Genomic DNA, 21,914 nt, shown 5'->3' on the forward strand with positions numbered 1-21,914 from the left:
GTTAAATCAGATCAGCTCTCTCCCTCCTGACCTTCAGAAAGAAATTAAAAATGCAGCTGTGGAACCAAGCCTCTGGACATTAAATTCAGTGCAATAAGTGAATACAGAATAAGTGCAATTATGACCGGAATGGCTCCTGGACTATGATTTTGGACTGTGTGATTTGTAACAATTGGTTTTACTGCTAGATGTTTTTTAAAAATGATTTTTATTTATAACTTTTCTAGAATAATACATTCGTGAAAACTAAAGGTAAGAAGTGGGGTAGGATGGAGGGTTAGGGAATGTATAGGGTAGAAGGGTGGGTATAGGGTTGGGTTAGGATAGGGAGGGTGGTGGTGTTCATGGTTGGGGTTATAGGAGGGAGGGAGAATTAGGTAGAGCTGGGGAGGGGAGCTGAGAGGAAGTGTCTGTTACCAGACCTAGGGAGAAAAGGCCTAATAAGGGAGGGGGGGGGGGTAGACTTCCGATCTTCCATCTTCTTTTTACTTCATTCGTCAATTTTTCACTTCAGTTCATTTTTCATACATTCTTCAAACATTGTCCAGTCTGTTTCCTTCATAGCTCTCTCAATTTATCCATGTTTTTTTTATGTCTATCATTTTTTCTAGCCATGTTTCTTTAGTGGGAGTACTTTCCCCTTTCCAATACGTGGCTACTACTATCCTCGCAGCCATGACTAAATATGTTAAGATTTTATCTTTATTGTCTTTATCTTTATTTTTTTCTGCCTCATCTCTACTCTTTATATTATAGAGACCTGGAAAATAGTGTTCCAGTTTGCAGTCCAGATCTATTTTCATTTTTTTTTACATTCAATGTGAATTGTTTTCCAGTATTTGGCTATTTCTTTGCAACTCCTCCATATGTGGAAATACAAGCCTATTTGCTCCTTGCATCTCCAACATTTGTTGTCCATATTTTTATACATTAGTCCTAATTTTTTGGGCATTAGATACCACCTATGTATTAACTTTAACCAATTTTCTTTAAGATCTATGTATGTATATTTGTATATGTAATATGTATATTTGATTTTCTTTGTCCAAATGCTCTCCCATTCATTCATTTTTATCGGTCTTCCTATATTTCTTGCCCATTTTAACACTGAATCTTTAATTTCCTCTGTTTCTGTTGTCCATTCTAACAATTTATTATATAGTATCATTACTTTTTTTCTTATTTCTTTGGAGTAGATTATCCCAAAATCCATTATTAAAATTAAAACCCTATACTTTATCTTTCTTTTAACTTTCTTTGATTTGAATATACTGATAACAGAAAACATTTTTATTATCTTTTTGGATTTCCTCTAATTCTCTAATTTGTGGTATTTCTTACTTTGTGTTTGGTCTCCTTAAGATTTCTCTATAAGTTGGCCAGTTGGTCCAACCTAGTAGCCTTCCCTGGTTTGCTTCTAAAGGTGAAAGCCAAAGTGGAGTTTTCTCATAAAAATATCTTTTGTATTTATCCCAAATTTTAATCAGGGAAGATCTAATGAAATGGTTCCCGAAATTTTTCTCGACTTTAATTTTCCCATACCATAAATATCTATGCCAACCTCTTCTTGGGTCGTGTCCTTCTAATGTTATTTTTTATTTTTTTCCAATAAAACCCATTGTGAAATTTTGGTGCTAAATTCGTAAATACTAGGGATGGGCAAATCTTCGGAAAAAGTTGTTTATTGTTATAAATTCATTATTCAAAATAGATCCAAAAGGGATTCCGAGATGGTTTGGCATTTCGGAATTAACCTTCCAGTTCGAAGCATTGGCACCCATGCCTTTAAATACCTTCGAATAACCTTCTGATATATGGGAAAGTGTTTTAATTCAACCAACCTTTGCTACTTAGGAGAGAAATTCCCCCTTACCTTTTGGAGTGGTTGCTTTCTATGGGTCTCTTAAATCAGCTTCAAAAGTGGGAGGAGTCTGGATCTTATCTTCCCGCGTTTAAACCCGGGCTTCCTCTCCCTTGAAGAAGGGAGAGAGCCTGATAATTGCAGGGCTTTAATTCTGCAGGATCCCCCTTGCAAACCACTTCGTCTTCCCAGACTTAAACCCGGGCCCGGGCCGGGGCTTGCAGAAGGGAGAGAGAGCTTGATAACTGCAAGGCTTTAATTCTGCAGGATCTCCCTTGCAAAACCCCTCCTGCCTTTGCCAGAAACTTTAAGTGAGGAAAGGTGGAAAAGCAGGGGGGATCAATCCCAATGTGTTCGCAAAACCCCAAATTAGAACTCTTCACCCAATGGGCAGGGAAAGCAAACTATCACCCTGCTAAGGATTTTCCACAATTCCCCCCTATTATTTTAAATTACCCTGATATTATTATTATTATTATTATTATTATTATTATTATTATTATTATTATTGGCATCCCACTTTTCTCTCTAGGTTTGACACTGCCCTATTTCCCAGGATCTGATTCCAGAGGGTTGACCCAAGACATTTGAGAATTGTAGTTCACCCATACATTTTCTCATGGGAGCATTCATAAAAAACAAAAGACTGAGGTTTTTATGTGTAGCATCAGAAGAAACGCTCTCCTGAGCACTTCTCCTCTTAGAAGTGGGCTAAGCCCCATTATCTTCTTATCCCAGATTATCTGGCCGTGTTGCCCCAAGACTTGTAGTTCACCCACACATTTTCTCATGGGAGCATTCATAAAAACAAAAGGGACATCATGGTGTAGTGTAGTGCAGGGGTTCACAGTCCCTCAGACTGTTGGGGGGCCAGACTGTGGTGAAATAGTCCAAAATTAAGATTACTGTTGTTGTGTGCCTTCAAGTCATTTCAGACTTAGGTCAACCCTAAGTCTAAAGTTTAGGACAGGAGCCAGGTCAATGGCATTGGAGGGCTGCATCTGGCCCGTGGGCTGGGCCGTAGTTTGGGGACTCCTGGTCTAAAGTTTAGGACAGGAGCCAGGTCAATGGCATTGGAGGGCCCGTGGGTTGGGCCGTAGTTTGGGGACTCCTGGTCTATGGTTTAGGACAGAGGGCAGGTAAATTGCCTTGGAGGGCCGCATTTGGCCCACAGGCCTTAGTTAGGTGACTCCTGGTCTAAGATTTAGGACAGGGGCCAGGTAAATGGCATTGGAGGGTCGCATTTGGCCAACGGCCCTTAGTTTGGGGACTCCAGGGGTGGTGGTTTGAGAGTTGTCCTATGATTGTGGCTTCATTCCCCATTCAGCCATGGAAACCCACTGAATGATCTTGGGCAAGTCACACACTCTCACCCCCAGAAAACCCAAACACTTTCAAACCAGGAACAGATTTCCTTGTTCAGAGGCTGATGGCCATCTGTCAGGAGTGATTTGATGGTGTGCTATGATTTCTGTTCCTGGTTGATAATGTCATTTCCTAATTGGTTCTGTCATAAAAACAGCAAGGGACATTTTCCTATAAAAATAGAACATTATGGTTTGTTGAGTCTCTCTCCACCAATTTAACAAAGTTTCAGCCACAAAAGCAAAGTTTCTGAAGTAGTACAATGGCTTTCAAAGTAAAGACAACCCAATGAAATAGGAAATAAGACTTTCAAACCAGGAACAGATTTCTGCAATTATTTAAAAAATTGTTTATTATATAAGCTATGAAAATTCACCAAAAATCAGAGGATAAACAAAAAGTTCTCAAATTTGGTGCGCTAACAGTTGTAAATGTGTTCTACCACTGTAGCAAATTTCATTAGGATAGCTCAAAAAATGAGAGAGGCGCCTCAATTTTCCCCATTGACAATAATGTTTTCCTTTATATGCATGCGCACCCGTCATTAACGAAGTACATACAAAGTTTCGGAAGTTTTGGAAAGTTTTGAATTTTTTTGCTTCAAAATTCAGAAATGACTTTAGAAATGAAGCGCCAGCGCCCCCTACTTTTGAAGCGAGTATTGAACCATTTTTTTCATGGATCTCTCATGCCTAGTAAATACAGCTTTTACTATGTAACGTTACCGTGAATTGAACGGCTTTTTCTGTTGATTTGTTGTAAAACATGATATTGTGGTGCTTAATTTGTAAATTCATAATGTAATTTGATGTTTAATAGGCTTTTCCTGAATCCCTCCTTATTCTCCAACATTTTCACTTATTCAGTGTTCTGCCAGCAAAGGATCGTTACCTTGACGCGGTGCTGGGGCATGGAAGTGGAATAAGACAATAGAATAGGAAGGACAAGAGACCTCTTCTAGAAAATCAGAAACATCAAAGGCAAATTTCAGGCAAAAATGGGCATGATCAAAAACAAAGATGGCAAGGACCTAACAGAAGCTGAAGAAATCAAGAAAAGGTGGTGGGAATATACAGAAGATCTGTATAGGAGGGATAAAAATATAGAAGATAGATTTGACGGTGTGGTAAGTGAATTAGAACCAGACATCCTGAGGAGTGAGGTTGAACGGGCCTTAAGAAGCACTGCTAACAACAAGGCAGCAGGAGACGATGGGATCCCAGCCGAACTGTTTAAAATCTTGAAAGGTGATGCATGCCGTATGCCAGCAAATATGGAAAACACAAGCTTGGCCATCAGATTGGAAAAAATCAATTTACATCCCCATACCAAAAAAGGGAAATGCTAAAGAATGTTCAAACTTCCGTACAGTGGCACTTATTTCCCATGCCAGTAAGATAATGCTCAAGATCCTGCAAGGCAGACTGCAGCAATACATGGAGCAAGAGTTGCCAGATGTCCAAGGTGGGTTCAGAAAAGGCAGAGGAACAAGAGACCAAATTGCCAATATCCGCTGGATAATGGAGGAAGTCATGGAGTTTCAGAAAAACATCTACTTCTGCTTTATTGACTATTCTAAAGCCTTTGACTGTGTGGATCAGAACAAACTATGGCATGTTCTTGGTGGTATGGGGATACCAAGTCTGTCTCCTGAGAAATCTGTATAAAGACCAAGTAGCCACAGTAAGAACAGACTATGGGACAACAGACTGGTTCAAGATTGGGAAAGGAGTACAGCAGGGACGTATACTATCGCCCTACCTATTCAACTTGTAAGCAAAACACATCATGCGACATGCGGGGCTTGACAAATCCAAGGCTGGAGTTAAAATTTCTGGAACAAACATTAACAACCTTAGGTATGCAGATGATACCACTCTGATGGCTGAAAGTGAGGAAGAGCTGAGGAGCCTTGGTGATACCAAGGTGAAAGAAGAAAGTGCAAAAGCCTGGCTGCAGTTAAACATCAAGAAAACCAAGATCATGACAACCAGACCGATTGACAACTGGCAAATAGAGGGAGAAAACGTGGAGGTAGTGACAGACTTTATATTTCTAGGCACGAAGATCACTGCAGATGCAGACTGCAGCCAGGAAATCAGAAGACGTCTACTTCTTAGGAGGAGAGCAATGGCCAACCTCGATAAAATACTGAAAAGCAGAGACATCACATTGGCAACGAAAAAGCAATGTTATTCCCCATAATAACCTATGGATGCAAGAGCTGGACCATAAGGAAGGCTGAGCGAAGGAAAATAGACGCTTTTGAACTCTGGTGCTGGAGGAAAATCCTGAGAGTGCCTTGGACCGCAAGAAGATCCAACCAGCCCATCCTCCAGGAAATAATGCCCTACTGCTAACTGGAGGGAAGGATATTAGAGGCAAAGATGAAGTATTTTGGCCACATCATGAGAAGACAGGAAAGCTTGGAAAAGATCATGATGCTGGGGAAAATGGAAGAAAAAAAAGAAGAGGGGCCGACCAAGGGCAAGATGGATGGACGGTATCCTTGAAGTGACTGGGTTGACCTTGAAGGAACTGGGGGCGGTGACGGCCAACAGGGAGCTGGTCCATGAGGTCACGAGTTGAAACTGAACTGAACAACTGAACGAGTGAGACGACTACGAATGTTCTGCCAGCCTGTTTATGTTGGATAAGTGACACTCTACTGTGTGTGTGTGTGTGTGTCTGTGTGTGTATATATTAGGGTTGTCCAAAAATTCGTTATGATTCTTATTTCGGAATGATTTTGGATTGTTCTCGCTTTTTGAACCGATTATTGAGACGTTGTCCCTGGGCGCAACTGGCAATGTAATTCTAACCATCGTTGGCCCATTCTCTAATTGTGTCTTAATGTTTCGTTAAATCCCCCCCCAAAAAAATTTTTATATATATTTTTTAAAAATATTTTTTTTATTTTTTTGTTTTGTTTCTGCAACCTAACTTGAATGGGAGCCTAGCGCAGCCTAAAATGGCTGCTGCTCCCAGGCCAATCAGAGACTTCCACAATGGCTGGAAAAGGTGGGGACTAGCGTCCTCTGCATCCACGTGGAAGATCTCCATAAAAAAACCCTCCCTAACCCTGGCAAGCCATTTGGGGCTGGGTTACCGAGCGGAGAGGGTGGATTCGCAGCGCTAGGAATCAAGCCGCCTGCATTGAGGGGAGAGAGGGTGAAGTTCTGTAGAGAGAGAGACACTGAGACAGGGGTTTGGGTCTGGTAAGGGCTGGCTTTTGTTGCTGGTTCGATATTGTGTGTATTTTTTTGGGTAATTGGCTTGGGGCTTGTGGGATCTTGGAAGGAGTCCTTGCTTGAATAGAGGCATTAGGGAATTTTTAGTTTTCAAAGGATGTGGGCGCCAAGGCATTGCTTTCCTGACGCTCCGTTTCTAGTCCAAAGACCTCTGCCTCTGTTTGATTTCAGCAATCACAACATCAGCCATTGTTTTCAATCCTAAAAGGGTCCAAGGAAATTTATAGTTTCCAAAGGACGTGTGCATTCCTGCCAAGGCATTGCTTCCCTCGTGCTCCGTTTGTAATCCCAAGCCTCCGGGCTGAGTGTTATTGCAGCAATCACAAAAACACACATTGATTTCAAACCTAAAAAGGTATATTGCAAGTAATAGTTTCCAAAGGACGTGTGCATTCCTGCCAAGGCATTGCTTCCCTCGCGCTCCATTTGTAATCCCAAGCCCCCGGGCTGAGTGTTATTGCAGCAATCACAAAGACACACATTGTTTTCAAACCTAAAAGAGTACATTGCAAGTAATAGTTTCCAAAGGACATTGCTAATCCTGTCAAGGCATTGCTTGGCGTGTGCTGCGTTTCTAATCCAAAGTCCTCAGCCAGAGTTTTATTTTTGCCATCACAAGGACAGCCAGGGGCACCATCAATCAATAAGGTCCAAGGCAATTTATAGTTTCCAAATGACATTGCCAATCCTGTCAAGGCATTGCTTGGCATGTGCTGCGTTTCTAATCCAAAGTCCTCGGCCAGAGTTTCATTTTTGCAATCACAAGGTCAGCCAGTGGCACCATTGATCAAAAGGTTCAAAGGCAATTTATAGTTTCCAAAGGACAGTGGCACTCCTGCCAAGGCATTGCTTGGCGTGTGCTGCGTTTCTAATCCAAAGTCCTCAGCCAGAGTTTTATTTTTGCCATCACAAGGACAGCCAGGGGCACCATCAATCAATAAGGTCCAAGGCAATTTATAGTTTCCAAAGGACATTGCCAATCCTGTCAAGGCATTGCTTGGCATGTGCTGCGTTTCTAATCCAAAGTCCTCGGCCAGAGTTTCATTTTTGCAATCACAAGGTCAGCCAGTGGCACCATTGATCAAAAGGTTCAAAGGCAATTTATAGTTTCCAAAGGACAGTGACACTCCTGCCAAGGCATTGCTTGGCGTGTGCTGCATTTCTAATCCAAAGTCTACACAAGTAGAAGAGGGACTTTTACAGTGATAAGAACCCAATTGAACAGGAAATAAGACTTTCAAACCAGGAACAGGTTTCTTCAAATATTGAAAAATAGTGTAATATAAAAAGTTATGAAAATTCACCAAAAATCATAGGAGACAGGAAACATTCTGCAATATGTTGAGCAAAGAGTGATGAATGTGATCTCCCACTGTACCAAATTTGATGAGGATAGCTCAAGAAATGAGGGCGAGAGAGGCCTGTAAAAGTCCCCCCTGGTTTCCTTTTTTTTGGCGATTGCGCATGCGCGTCCGCCATTTTAGAAACATTAAGAATCATTACGAATTTTCGGAAATATCCGAAATTTTTGGGTGAAAAATTCGGAAATACTTTCTATATCGAAGAGCCGGCACCCCCTACTTTAGAAACGAGAATTGAAACATTTTTTCCATCGATCGGACAAGCCTAGTATATATATATGGCATAAGCGATCAATGAAAAAAATGGTTCTAAACTCTCTTCTAAAGTAGGGGGTGGCAGCACTTCATTTTTGAAACTATTTCCAATTTTCCCCCTCAAAAATTTCAGATATTTCTGAAAATTCATAATGCTCTAAATTGTTTCGTTAATGCCGGACGCGCATGTGCAATCGCGAAAAAAACAGGGTGGGGGGAACTTTTGCAGGGCTCTCCTGCATTCATTTCTTGAGCTATCCTGATCAAATTTGGTACAGTGGGAGATCACATTCAACCCTGCCAGCTCACCAAATTGCAGAACGCTTCCTTTACCCTCTCATTTTTGGCGAATTTTCAAAGAAACCCTTTTGTTTCTGCATTGAAAGACTTATTTACTTTTCCATTGAGTTTTCTTCAATGTGAAAGTCCTTCTTCTACTTAGGTAACTAACTTTGCATCTCAGAAATAATAAAAACTATTCAAAACATTCAACTGAACTTATGTCTTCGGAACTGGAGGAAACAAAAGAAAAGGCCAGTCTGTTATGGACAGAAACCAAGCCAGCAGCAACCCAACCACCATCATTATACCAAGCCAACCCTCTCCAAAACATGTTGGAGGAAAACTGGACAGCCATTGTCATCTGAAAAGGCTCCACCCCCCCCCCCCGCCGGACACAGTGGCGTGGCCCCCAACTCCTGCCCCTTTCTAAAAAGTAGCAGGGCGGGGACTGTGTTGCTGCAAGAAAGATGGGGGCTCGGGTCCCACCCCTCTGGGGAGCCAGCCACCATTGGCAGGCACCCATCCTCCACCCCTTTCTCCAAAGCAGCAGTGCGGGGACTTTGTTGCTGCAAGAAAAATTTGGGCTCAGGTCCCACTCCTTTGGGAAACTGGCCACCGTTGGCCGGCACCCATTCCACCCCTCTCTTAAAAGCAGCGGGGCAGGGACTTTGCTACTGCAAGAGAAATGGGGAGCTCGGGTCCCACTCCTCTGGGAAGCCAGCCACCGTTAGCCAGCACCCATCTCCCGCCCCTTTCTCCAAAGCAGCAGGGCGGGGACTTTGCTGCTGCAAGAGAAATTGAGAGCTCGTATCCCTGGGGAGCCGGCCACCATTCACCCATCCCTCTGCCCCTTTCTGCCAAGAAGCAGGAAATCGCATTAAAATTACCCCGAACAGATGGCCGTTCTACCTCTGCTTTAAAGCCTCCAAAGAAGGAGCCTCCGTACATCGGATGCTTAAAAATTGGCAAAAATCCCCTGGGAGTGTCCCATTCCACTGTGTCTCTTGCAGTCATAAAGGCCCACTCCCTGCCGGGCAACGATGGCCAGCATCAGCCACAGCCCCTGCGGCTGAGCAGAAGCCACCTGCCAGCCTGCAGGTTGGTCAGGCGGCTCCCTTACATCAAATGCCAAACAAATGGTGAAAATCCCCTGGGAGTGCCCCATTCCACCATGTCTCTTGCAGCCATAAAGGCCCACTCCCTGCCAGGCAACGATGGCCAGCCTCGGACACAACCCCTACGGCCGAGCAGCCTCAAAGGCCCCACCCCCAGATGCTTAGCTGTAAATGCTTAGCGGGGTGGGTTAATTGAGGACTACCAGCAGAGGTCGGCCGAATTCTGTCAACAGACTAGCAAGAAGCATTTCCGTAACCTGATGATAAAAAACTGGAATATACTTGGAGGGTTCCCATTCCACCATCTTTCTTGCAGCCATGAAGGCCCCACCCCCAGACGCTACTGGTACCAGGCTAATAAGTTTTACAGAGCTCTAGCTGTTTACTGACGGCTAGGGTCAGCTTTCTCACGACCTCCTGGACCTGTGGTGTTAGAGTGCTGGCCAGGGAGTCGAGTGTTCAACTGCCTCCCAGCATATCAAGGTGCCTCTTAAGGGCCAAGACCACAGGCACATCCTCACTGGGAAGGGCCCCCTGTGCAGAAAGGGTCTCTGTTGCTTCTTTAAATGGTCTCAGAACATCAACCAGCTGGGATATGGTGTCCCACTCTTGTTTGCTCGGCACCAGCTTGCTAATGGGCGTAACCAAGGTAAGGGAGATGCCGTGGACCGTCTTCTGCTGCTCCACCATTCGTGCAAGCATCTTGTAGGTGGAGTTCCACCTAGTAGGTATGTCCTGTAGCAGCTTGTGCTGCGGTAGCCCTTCCAAGTTCTGCCTGTCATTCAGCTCTTGACTCGCCTTCATGCTCCGATGGAAAAATCCAGTGATCTTCCAGCAGCGTTCAATAAGCAGACCGATGTGTGCACCTGTGTTGGAGGCGTGCTGATCCTCAGTGCTCTTGAAAGCATCCTTGACAGTGTTGTGGAGCAAGTGTGCCATACATGTTACGTTGGTGAATCCGGCGCTTTCCACCGCTCTGATCATATTTCTGCCCGCATCAGTGACCATAAACCCCGTCCTTATGGCCTCTGGACGCGATGCGTCCACGCCGCCATCGTGTTTTCAAGGTTCTGGCAAATCGTTTCCACCTTGTGGTCCTTATCTATGGCCTCCAGGGTGAGGAGGGCCCAGTGATGGCCTGTCTCCATGCTTTTGTCTTTCTCCCACCAATGCGCCGTCAGGGAAAGGTATGAATGGCCTCCCCCATTGCTGGACCAAATGTCAGAAGTGTAATTGATGTGCGTTCCAAGGGCACTCCGCAACATCTGTTCAACACATACCTTGCAGGCTTCAAACAGCCTATCACACTTCTGGAAAAGGTGTGCCGTGAGGGGATTTTGTATTGTGGACACAGCAGTTCCATCAAGTGAACGAAGCCTTCTTGCTCCACCATTTTGAAGGGATGGTGGTCGAGAGCTAGCATCTCACCCACTCGCTGAGTGATCTGCTCAAAGGTGGGTGGCGTTTCCCCCGTTCTCTTCCTGCCAGTGGAATGGCCCCAATCATCTAAGGTTGCTTGAGTCTGTCTCCCACCCTGCCCAAATGGAGATGTGGGAGTTCTGAGGCTACTGCTGGCGGGGCCCCATGGGTAGCTGAAACAGTGCCAACGCACGACTGTGTGGACGCGCAAAGAGGACCACCACTAACAGAGACCAAACAGAGTCGTTGGTTCACACCAACAACCGGCAATAGGAGGCAGAGCTCCGTCACGTGGTTCTACAAGCAGGGAACGGCCAGACTAGGAGACAGCCTACAGGAGCGATGGGCCACAAACAGTGGGAAAGCTACCATGCCAGCTTCCAGCTGCAACCATTGTGGAGGAAGAGAGCTATGGGACCACAGTAATAGTTGATGTGGTGGCAGCCACAGGGAGCGGCCAGGTGGAGATTTGACGTGGTGGCGGGCTCAAACAGGAAAGATGGTCCATAAACAGTGTCAGAGCTATGACGTTAGCTCTTGTGAAGGAAGAAAGATATAACAGCACCGTTGATTGCACCAGCAACCATTGAGGGAGGAGGCTATACCACCTCAGTGTTTGTGTGTGGGGGGTGTAGAGCTTGTTCCCTTGTGCATTGTGCGAGCTAAACTCTGTTTAACAAGGAGAAATATATATTTCTTTTAAAATTTTGAAAGAATAACAATAACTATAAATTAACACTTCTCGCAATGGGCACTAAGGATTGCTAGCCTACTGCCTTGCCAAATGGAAAATCACGAAAAAAAAGGCAAGGCATCAATGCTGGCTGAGTACAAAGGGGAATGGAGATCAGAAAAATAAATTAAATTTAGAAAATTATTGTAAATAAAACAAAAACAGACACTTCTTTCAATAGGCACTTAAAAGTGGCCAGTGCCACTGGCCACCAGCCAGGAGCCAAGTGGAGAGGCACAAAAGGGAACCTCACACACACAGCTGCATAGTTCTGAGAAATATACATTTTTATTTCTTTTTTTAAGGAAGACCCTCCCTCCAAGAATCACTTTTCAAAAGCCTTTTCAAAATCCCTTTTCAAAGCCAGCTGCCAGGAGTAAACATGATAGACAGCCACATGTGCCCTTTAAAGGCCACATGTGCCCTTTCTGGCAAAAAAAAATCACCTAACCCCCAGACCTGCTTCTTCCTTCTCCCAGTTTCTCCCCTTTTTTCCTTTCAGCAGGGACAAAATGCAAGATCAATATGGCCAGCCAGCCAGCCAGACCCCCCAACACGGAGTCCTCACGGACCCCTGAAGCCGCTTCTCCCTGGCTGGCTTCTCCGTCCCTTCTTTCTGCTGCTTCCCACTGCCAACAAGTCAGATAGAGCAGCCTAGCCCAGACAGCATCGAACCATCCACCCACCCTCTCTCTCGTGTGCGCTCCCACTGATCCGAATGACACGAGGCAGCCCAAACTGGGATTTTTATAGAAGAAGAATGCGTGGGCATGCAGAGGACGTTGGCCCCCACCCTTGTGTCCACCGTGGAGTCTTGTGATTGGTCGGGGAGCAGCGGCCATGTTTGGCTGTGCTGCGCTCCCAAACATGTTCGGTTGCATTAAAAAAATAAAAAAATAAAAAAATATTTAAAATTGTTATTTTGGGGCAAAAAAATTATGAAAAATATAAGAGACATAATGAGAGTAGGGCTACAATGCCTTGAATTAACAAGCTTGATGGGCCGTGATACCACGAGTCGGATACCGCTTCAAAAAAAGAGAACAATCCGATTTTAACCCGATATAAAAATCATTTAGAAATTTTGACCATGCCTAATATATATATATTTACACACACACACACACACACACAAACACATATGCAGGGACCATATGTGCCTGTCATATATGTGTGTGTTTGTGTGTGTGCTACTTTCTACCTTTTATTTTTCAGTGATTGGTTTTTTTTGGGGGGGGGGGTGCCAAAAATACTGCTTGCTTACACTTGAAAATTATCTAGGGCCAGCCCTGATGACACCCTGTTTGTATAATTCTTCTCTCCAGAGACTCAATTGATGCCAATGTTAGAATCACATCAATACCAAATTAAAGCCTAGCATTTTATGGATGCCTTCAAGTCAAAATGTTTTATCCAGGCTGCACATGTTTCATAGATATGTTATCTGTGACTTTTAAACTGGTTTTAAATTTAGAAACTAATATATTTTAATCTTTTAAACATATGAAATTATTTTTTATTTTATGTTAATTTTATTGTTAGCTGCTCTGAAATTTTGGTTAAACAGTTCAACAGACAGATAGATGACTGGAGTGGACAAAATTATGGATTCTCATACTAATACCCCATTTTGTCGCCTTCATGCATGGCTTTGACAGCGCCTGTCACACACCATCACATGATACATGGCAGTCCCACTTTCTTCCCAAACTGGAGGTGCTTCTTCTTACAGTACAAGGAGGAAAGTGTCATGCAGGAAGCTCCAACAGAGCTGCCCACACTTTTGGCTCCAAAAGGTGTGATGGCAGAAAGGGCAGTGGGGCAAGATGCATTGCCACCCTTTCTGCCATGTGATGGTGGTAGGAAAGGGTGCCAACGGACCCTTTTCCACTCTCCATGTGTGATGAGGGGATGAGGAAGGGTGCATGGGGCACAACACACATCTTCTCTTTCACTGGCAAAAGCCAGCAAGATGGAATGGCCCAGCTAGGCCATGTGACATGGTCCCTTCTTCTTCATTCGTGCAGTCATTTCCGACTCTTCGTGACCTCATGGACCAGTCCACGGCAGAGCTTCCTATCAGCCGTCACCACCCCCAGTTTCCTCAAGGTCAAGCCAGTCATTTCAAGGATGCCATCCATCCATCTCGCCCTTGGTTGGCCTATCTTCCTTTTCCCCCAGCATCATGATCTTTTCCAAGCTTTCCTGTCTTCTCATGATGTGGCCAAAGGTCTCTAAATTAAAAAAATTCAGTCACATTGACCTGAGGCCTTTTCATGCTACACAGCGTTACAGCAGATTTCCATTTTAACTGCCGTAGATCTGTCCTATGGAATCATGGAATTTGTAGTCTGATGAGGCAACAAAAAAGGTCTGCCTGAGAAAGAATCCCTGGGGATGTATACCATGTGCACTTTCCATGTAATTAAAACTCCAAATACTAGTCACCATTGGTTATGCTGGCCTGGGTTTCTGGGCACTGCAGTTCAACTTTATTTGGAAAATGAGATATTTCTCTCCATTCCTGTACATCTGCCCTTCATAATAACTAACCAAACTATCACTTTTACAGGCTGTCTTAAAATTTGAGATGAGATGGTAAAATAGACAGAGAGACAGATTGTAATTGCAGATGTATTAGCCTGTGCTTAGTCTATTAACATGGCAGGTTGTGCTATGAGCTGGAATGTCAAAAGGCATTTTATGGATGCCTTCAAGTCAAAATGTTTTAAGGGCAAGCTGATACTGATCAATTTTTAATTCCTGGCTAACTCTTTCCGAATAACATGAGGGTCATCCTTCTTCATAAAGTAGTGACTCTCACTTAGATTAACTACCTTTGGGAGCTGCCATTTGAAATGTTAATATGACTTGAATACAAGGCTAAGCCAGTTACCTGATTTAGGAAAACGAAGGCACTGCTTATTAATAGAAAGTCACTGACCTAGAATTTTGACTGGGATGTGTAGGTAGGCAAAATCCATTTAAAAAGTACAGTGCATCTATATGAGTTATTTAGTTTAGCATAATAAAGTCATATTTATTTATTTAATGTACTGTATAGATGGAAGGGATGGGGAAACCTGTCCATTTCATTTTTGTTGCATTTCTTTGTGTCCATTCTTCCCTGTCTAAGTTCTGTGTTTGGTTGCAAATCTACCACATGCTTCTCCCTTGAATATTCATTCAAATGTGTGCACATTTCTTTACATGCTTGTTTTACACTCTTTCTGAAAATAACAAATATGATTTTTAAAAGTGAACCAAATGTGTGCATATTTTTGTTAATAGTCTTGCAGACCACACATTAGAAAAATGGGATACGGACTTCCGGTGGGCACTAATGGCAGTGGGCAGGACTTGCTAGGGGCTCCTGGCAAGCCACTAGCCTTTGGCTCCCCTCTCTCTGCTGATTGAGTCAGGGAGGGACACAAGACTCCACTGCAACCCCCGTTCAAGCCAAAAACCCTCTCCCCGCATGAGGAGAGGTGAGTACGGCTCCGAGTGAGACGCGGAGGGCGCGGATCACTGGCTAGAAGCAGGGGAAACCCCACAATCACCGCCTGCCCGGCTCACTTTAATACAGAAAGAAGCTACAACTAAGAAGAAACCTGCAAGGGAGGTAAGTGATTTAAAGAAAAAGTTCTTGGTTCCAAACATTTAGCTATACTCAGAACAGGAAGAAATAGGAGGCGCGACTCACTTTAAAAAAAAGTGGAAGTAAAAGGAATTATTGGCAACTGTAAACAATATTTGATCATTTGATAATTAGAAAAGCGGCATTGAACCCCATTTGAGCTGAAAACCCTCTCTTTCGAAAGAACTGAGAGGTGAGTACAGATCCGGGGGAAGCATGGAGGAGAAACTAGAACAACAAAAGGACAAAAGTCTGCAGTTTCAACGCTCGGAAAATAGATGACTAAATCAAAACAAGGCAAATTTAATGCTACTTTGAAAATGTTACTTTGAAAATACGGAGTTTAAAGAAATTGAACCAACCCAAGACAACTCGGCCATTCACCATTTTAAACTGACCTTGGGAGACATATTGTTGTGTCTTCCCCTGAGCTTCTTCATAAACATCGTGGGGTACCTGGATGTAAGCACTGACAGTAGAGGTGCCTGCCAGAGAGAGCGCGGAAGCCTGGAGAGAGGGAAGAATTAAAGTAAACACTTCCATAGAGCTCTCCCTCAAGACAGGAAGTGAAGGAAACAAGAGCTGGGGAGAACTAAAAGAGATGGACAGGAAACCCAAACATAGAGAAAAAATGAACTAGAGGGGTCAGAAAAACCTTACAAAAACAAGCAAATTAATAAATCAAAAACTGAGTGAGTATAGACAAAGATAAAACAGGAAAGTCAAACAGAGGCCTGAATAGTAAAATAACGGAGGACAGAGGATAGACACAAGATGTAGGGCAATGGCAGACAACGAACAACGGAATGATGTGGGACCAGGAAATGGACAAGGAAGGCAAGGAGGGATAAGGAGTAATGAAAAGATGACATCTACTGGACAATGTGGGAATATTAATTTAAAAGAACATTGACTGGTGCATATAAATAATAGTAATTGGATATTTTAAAATAAGAATCATAGGGAAACAGAGGATATAAAATACAATATACAGATATACATATACAAATTAAAGACTACACTCAAGGTTCTAAGAAGTAGATCAGTGGCAAGTAGTGTTATTACAAAGGACTCTTTGGATTGTTGGGTTTTCACATCCTTATTGAACAAAACTTTGCAAAATAGATGGACATAGGATTTGTAAATTGCAAATAAGATATCTGGGAAAATTTTGGAATCTAAGGTTTGAGAGAAAAATCTCTCAATAAGTATAAGCATGGCAGGACCTAAAACAAAACTGGAAAAGGAATTTAAAGATAACAGGCTAATGGCAAGACGACCATCACAAACGGATGATGTTTGCATGAAGGATATTTTGAAAGAAATTCAGAAAGTCTTTGAAAAACAAGATTTACATCAAAAAGAGTTACAGAAAATGTCAGAGGAACACAATAAACAACAAAGAGAAACACAACAGGAAATATTTGAAAGGAAAAAAAATTAAAGATGATATAAGTCAATTAAAAGAAGAAATGAGGAAAATGCATGAAGATATAAGAGACTTAAAGCAAAACAGTGTAAAACTGGGAAAAAAACACAAAAAATAATGAAAAAGAAGATGGAAGATTTGGAAATGAAAAACAAAAAAATTGAAAAATGCTAGAAAGATTTGAATAGAGGGGAAATGGAGTACCAACTCAGATTCAGAAATGTTCAAGAAGAAGAGAATGAAGATATCAGAAAAACAATCACGGAAATTACTACGAACATTCTACAATACTCAATAAAAGAGGTGGAAATTGAGATTGATAGATGCTACAGAATTCAAACAATATATGCTAAAAACATAAAGTGGCAAGAGATATTATTGTTCACTTCTCTAAGAAAAGAATTAGAGATGAAATACTAATTCAAAATAGTAGAAACCCCTTCTTTTATAAAGATACCAAAGTTGTCATCTTAAAGGAATTTCCCAAAATGACACTTAATAAAAGAAGGAAATACCTATTTTTGACAGAAGAGCTGAAAAAACAAAAAATAAGATTCAGGTGGGAGAAAACAGAGGGCTTGATGGTGACCTATCAAAATGAAAAATATTGGTTAACTACAGAGGACAAAGCAAAAGATTTTATAAGAAAATAAAAAATAGGTATGCAACACCGGATTCAGCATCAGTCAAGGGGAAAAACCCAAAAAAAGGCAAGATATAACTCCCCAGAGGAATTAGGAGCAGGTATAGGATCAGGTTTAGACCCAATGGACCCAGATCGTTCAGAAAAAGATGATGATGGAAGATCAACAGATGAAGAAAACAGAGATCATGATGAAATTTGAATTAATAAGACAATTTTTAAAAAAATAGTTTTTATTGTGATTATTTTGATAATTACAGTGAAAGTGGGGGGAAATATTGGTTGTGGAGGTATAGGAAAGTGGATAATAGCAAAATTATTCATCCTCTCTAGGAATTTGCTAAACCAGTGGTTCTCAACCTGAGTCAACAGATGATTTTGGCCTTCAACTCCCAGGAATCCCAACAGCTGGTAAACTGGCTGGTATTTCTGGGAGTTGTAGGTCAAAAACATCTGGGGGCCCCAGGTTGAGAACTGCACTAGTCCCTCCGGTGAAGACATCTTTTGTTGGATGCAGGTAAGTGAAATTGCAGGTACCAGACCTACAGGTACAGGGGTTTTATTGTATCCCAATTTTTAAAATATAATTTTTATTCAGTTTTCAGGTGCATTACATGAAAGGGAAAAATACAATCTGTGACCAAAAAGTATATAACATGGGGGGGGGGGGGGAGGAGGTAGGAACTTAAATGTCTAGTTCTAAAGACTAATATGGTGATAGGGAAAGGGAAGGCAAAAAAAAAAAGGGGGGGGGGGAATTCCAGGGTATTGGGGTATTTTGGTCTTCCGCTCTTTGTTCTTCGCGTGATTATTATTCTGTTAAGTTTATTCTTTTCAAAGTTTTCTAGACTCATCTGTATACAGATTTGCAGGATCTTGTTAATTATTTTCTAGACCTTTGCTTTATTTCCTATATTCTTCGTATTTCTTCCAATCTGTTGTTTTTAATATTTTCCGTTTGCTTTCTTTTGATGGTACTTCTTGCAATTTCCAGTATTTTGCAAAGGTCATCCTTGCCACCGTTGTTATATAAGTTAATAAGATGTCATCATTCTTGTCCAGTCTTTTATACTTTCAGTTAGTCCTAAAAGATAATACTCTGGTTTCATTGGAAATGTCCTATTTAATATTTTTTGCGTCTCCTCATGTATCTGTCTCCAATATTTTGACGTTTCTGGACAGGTCCACCAGGCATGGTAAAATGTACCTTCTTGTTTTTTTACACTTCCAACATACATTTTGAGCATTTTTGTACATTATTCCAATTTGTTTTGGTGTAATGTACCATCGGTGGAACATTTTCATCCAATTCTCCCGGAGGTCGGTAGAGTATGTGTATTTTAATTTTATGTTCCATATTTTCTCCCATTCAGCCAATCTAATTGTATGTCCAAAATTCCTTGCCCATTTTATCATGCAACTTTTGATTTCTTTTGTCTCCATGGACCATTCTGGAATCTTATTGTAATTTTTTGTGATATTTTTCTTGTCATTCTATAAGATTTTATCCCAAAAATTTTCCGTTTCATTGAAACCTATCTTCTTGTCTTTTGTATATTGTTCCTTTATTTATGCATATTGGAACCATGAAACTTTATTAAACTTTTGTTTTATTTTCTCCTGTGTTTTTAATTCATAAGAGCCATTCTTCTTTGTCAATAATTCCTTGTATTTAGGCCATTCCATCCACCCTAAGGTTTTTTTTTCTGATTAGCTTCAAGTGTGGAAATCCACATTGGTGTTTTTGTATAAAAGTGTTTTTTATATGTTTCCCAAGTTTTTATAATCGAAGATCGTATAAAGTGGTTACCAAAATTCTTCTCTATTTTTCTTTTGTGGTACCAAAGGTACGCATGCCACCCCTGTCTGAGATTGAAACTTTCTAGTGATAGCATGTCATCTTTTTGTAGATTTGCCCAATCTTTAATCCAGGTGAGTACACATGCCTCAAAGTACAGTTTTAAGTTTGGGAGGCCAAACCCTCCTCTATTTCTTGTGTCCGTCATTATCATGTATTTGGTTCTTGGTTTTTCCCCCTTCTATATGAATCTAGTAATTTCTTTATTCCATTCATTAAATATTTTTTGTTGAGGATTATTGGAAGGTTCTGAAATAGGTATAGTAATTTAGGTAGGATATTAATTTTAATGATGGCTATACGACCTAATAGTGAAATTTAGATTCTTCCATTTTTGCAAATCTAGGCTAATTTCTTTTCATTTTGTTTGATAGTTATTTTTTAAAAGTTGTGCATTCTTTGCTGAAATCCATATTCCCAGATACTTGATCTTTGTTGTAAACTTGTATACCTGTTTTTCTTGCTAACCAGGCACCTGGTTTGGTAGCATTTGGGAAATTATATTGTTTGATTAATTTTAAACCTTTTGCAGTTTGTTCTAATTCAATATGTTTCTTTTCTCCCGTCAAGTTTGTTATGTCTCTTTTTGTCTTTTCATCTTGTGGGTTTTCTTTGAGATATTTTTCCTTATTTGATATTTCTTGATTTATTTTGTCTAGTTTGTTATTTTTGAGCTTATTTTTCCTTGTTTTTTGTTGAATAAGGTGGCCTCTCATAACCGCTATGTAAGTATCCGATATTATTTGTTCTTTGACTTCCCCATTATCATTTTGATTGAAAAATTATTTTGTTAGTGTAGAATATTTTCGTACCTCCTCTTCTCTTTTATCAAATGATTATCAAATTTCCATCTGAATGTAGGTCTTAAAGTCATTTCTATTGCGTTATGATTGGATTTGTCCCTTGTCAAAATTTTAATTTTGCTTACTTTTGTGGCAATTGTGTTGGTGGCCCAGATCATGTCAATCCTTGACCATGTCTCATGTCTGTTTGAATAAAATGTGTAATCTCTAGTTGTAGGGTTCTGAATTCTCCACATGTCCTGTAAGTTGTACTCTTCTTTTAATGCAATTAAACTTTTTTGGTGTAATCCAATCTTATATTTATTTTTTCTTATTAATTTTTTACTTTTGTCCATGTTAATGTCTAATTAACAGGGAGCTCTGGCGTGGACTGGTCCATGAGGTCACAAAGAGTCAGAAACGACTATGTGACTGAGCAGCAGCAATGTCTAATACTCGATTGAAGTCTCCAAGCATGATTATATGATTTGTTTCCAATTTAGCTAATTGCTCTTTGAGACCTTTTGTGAATTGAGTTTTAGGTCCATTGAGGGCATATATATTACATACTAATATCTTTTGTTGGCCAATTGTTACTTCTATTGCTACTACTCTGCCTTCCAAATCTTTAAATTTTAACTCCACCGGTATCCCCTCTTTTTCATATATGACTACTCCTGTTTTTTTCATCTGCTAAGTAGAATTCTTTTCCCATTTTTTTGTTAATTAGGTGAGACACATGTTTTTGGGCAATGTGTGTTTCTTGGAGTGCTACAATGGCATATCCACCTTTCTTAATTTGATTCATTATTAATTTTCTTTTATTAGGTGAATTTAGTCCATTCACGTTGTTCACATAGTATTTTAATTGTCTTATTAATTCAAATTTCATCATGGTCTCCATCCCCAGATGATTGGACCTTGAAAATGTTTGACCTAATACAGATGGACTGTTTGACACAGAAACTAAAAAATGCAACAAAAATAAAACAGACTGGTCAGGCTTTAAAGAATTTATTCAGAGTAGAGGAACACCACTCATTATAAATCTATCTGATGTATAAACGGTAATAATGGAATAAAAACTGGAACAAACAACAGTTGAAAAATGCAAGGAAAAACAATTACCCTAAAGAGGACAATGGGAAGTCATAGTTTTAACTCACGGGATGTATGTGCGTTCCTTTTTTTTAACCTATTTTTTTCCTACTTAGAATCATAGAATAGTAGAGTTGAAAGAGACCTCATGGGCCATCCAGTCCAACCCCCCACTAAGAAGCAGGAAATCGCATTCAAAGCACCCCTGACATATGGCCATCCAGCCTCTGCTTAAAAGCCTTCAAAGAAGGAGCCTCCACCACAGCCCGGGGGAGAGAGTTCCACTGTTGAACAGCCCTCACAGTCAGGAAGTTCTTCCTGATGTTCAGGTGGAATCTCCTTTCCTGTAGTTTAAAGCCATTGCTCCGTGTCCTAGTCTCTAGGGCAGCAGAAAACAAGCTTGTTCCCTCTTCCCTATGACTTCTCCTCACATATTTATACATGGCTATCATGTCTCCTCTCAGCCTTCTTTTCTGCAGGCTAAACATACCCAGCTCTTTAAGCCACTCCTCATAGGGCTTGTTCTCCATACCCTTGATCATTTTAGTTGCCCTCCTCTGGACACATTCCAGCTTGTCAACATCTCCCTTCAATTGCGGTGCCCAGAACTGGACACATTCCAGGTGTGGTCTGACCAACACAGAATAGAGGGGGAGCATGACTTCCCTGAATCTAGATACTATACTCTTATTGATGCAGGCCAAAATCCCATTGGCTTTTTTAGCAGCCGCATCACATTGTTGGCTCATGTTTAACTTGTCCACGAGGACTCCAAGGTCTTTTTCACATGTACTGCTGTCGAGCCAGGCATCCCCTATTCTGAAT

Source organism: Anolis carolinensis, chromosome 4 (assembly GCF_035594765.1).
Source record: "Anolis carolinensis isolate JA03-04 chromosome 4, rAnoCar3.1.pri, whole genome shotgun sequence".
In the NCBI taxonomy this organism is placed as follows: Eukaryota; Metazoa; Chordata; class Lepidosauria; order Squamata; family Dactyloidae; genus Anolis; species Anolis carolinensis.